This window comes from Halyomorpha halys, unplaced genomic scaffold, assembly GCF_000696795.3.
Source record: "Halyomorpha halys isolate HHAL.00 unplaced genomic scaffold, Hhal_1.1 Scaffold751.1, whole genome shotgun sequence".
Lineage (NCBI taxonomy): Eukaryota > Metazoa > Arthropoda > Insecta > Hemiptera > Pentatomidae > Halyomorpha > Halyomorpha halys.
This window is the reverse complement of record NW_027110937.1, coordinates 199739-201563: the sequence shown is the minus strand read 5'-3', so window position 1 is coordinate 201563 and position 1825 is coordinate 199739. Positions and strand designations below refer to the sequence as shown.

Here is a 1825-nt window from a genome sequence, read left to right as displayed (position 1 = left end):
AAAAAAAAAGTTAATGGGCATTTGTTAGTGTCGTTCATTTGATTTATATGGTAAAAACTACTGAAATTATTAGTAACGGTTACTAAAAAATAAAGTTATTTTATATTTCTTCCTAATCTTCAGTTCATAAACTTGTACTTTTCAAAGTGATTTTCTCATTATAATGAACTTGATCAATATTTAATGAAGGGCTTAAGTTGTGAACTATATATTTTTATTGTTGAATAAATCTTTATTTTTTTATATAAAAGAAAAAAAAGTTAATGGGCATTTGTTAGTGTTGTTCATTTGATTTATATAGTAAAAACTGCAAAAATTATTAGTAACAGTTACTAAGAAATAAAGTTCATTTATATTGTTGGAGTTTCTTCATAATTTTTTTCAAGGTGACTTTCATCATTGTAATGAACTTGATCAATATTAAATGAAGGGCTTAAGTTGTTATTGTATATTTTTATTGTTGAATAAATCTTAATTTTTATTTTTTTTTTTTATATAAAAGATAAAAAAGTAGTTTGTTTCCTATGTTTGTAATGAATTAAATTGAATTATTCATTTTATAGTTTTCTTTTACATTGATTTTTTAATATTAGGCCCATCCTATTATATTATATAGCTCAACCAATATTTAATAACAGACTGATGTTTAAGTCTTATATTTTTATTTTATTTAATAAAGTAATAAATAACGGGCATTTGTGTTAGTGTCATTCATTCGTCTTATATAATCGATAGTACTAAAATTATTTGTAACGGTTACTTAAACAGTTGTTAAAAAATAATTTTTTTAATTAAGTTGTTTTATTTCTCGTTAATTATCAGTAAGTAAAGCTGCAGTTTTGAAGATGATTTTCTTAGAAATTTCTCATCATTGTAATGAACTTGATTAATATTTAGTAACCGGGTTTAAGTTATAAACTATATATTTTTGTCGTTAAATAAATCTTTATTTGTTTTTTTTTATAAAAAAAAAAAAAAAGTTAGCAAATATTTTTTATTATCGTTAATTTGCCTCATATAATCAAAACTGCTAAAATTAAAGTGTTCATAATCAAAAAATGTTCACCTTGATTTAGTTGGAGAATTTTTTTTTTTTTTAGCTATTATAATTTTTATCTAATAAATAAGTTAAATAGTTATTAGATTTTGTTTATTTTAATCATTCTGGAATAACCGACTCTCAAACTTAACCAGTGATGTAATGAGTCCCAACTTCGGCAGATAAATGGTGTTCTACTGTACTTGATTATTAATATTTTGTATCAAATATGTATTTTTTATTTTATCGGCTGTTGTTTTATTATTACTTAATTATATTTTTTAACACAGGAGCAGCCTAGCAGCCTTGAGAATCTCGGATCTCAGGGTACTTATCGCAAGCTGTTCTACGTGGGCTCTTGGACAAACGGAGAGGGAAAATGTACGGAATCTTCTTCAATTGCAATAAACCAGTGTTAAGACTGCAGCGCCATTTAAAAAACTTATTTAATAGAGTTGGTATCGAATATCACCATGTCCCATACAGGTTATTTGAAAATTGTATGTTATATATTAAAATAGATTTCTTTTCCGTAACCCAGTTATAGATTGTTTTGTGTCCTCTATGTATTATATCCTTTTTTTTCTTTCTTTTTTTTCGAATTGTTATATAAAATTTTTTTTTTTTTTTTTTCTTTGAAAAATATTTATGTTTTAAGATTTGTAAATATTTTGATATACTTATATAAAAGTTTAAATGATTTCGTATTCCATATTTGTTTTGTCTTTCCTAATAGCGAATCATGTTTAAGTAAGTGAAAGGTGAGAAGAATGACAATTTTACTGA

General features: G+C 23.8%; 1 protein-coding gene across 1 annotated transcript in view; it reads left to right on the top strand.

Annotated features, from left to right (window-relative positions):
• Positions 1 to 1579, top strand: part of eIF3b (eukaryotic translation initiation factor 3 subunit b) — a 25068-nt gene extending 23489 nt beyond the window's left edge. Inside the window, exon 15 of the mRNA XM_014428869.3 lies at positions 1330 to 1579. The gene's annotated coding sequence lies outside the window, so the exon portion shown is untranslated. The remainder of the gene's footprint in view (positions 1 to 1329) is intronic.
• Positions 1580 to 1825: the final 246 nt, after the last annotated feature.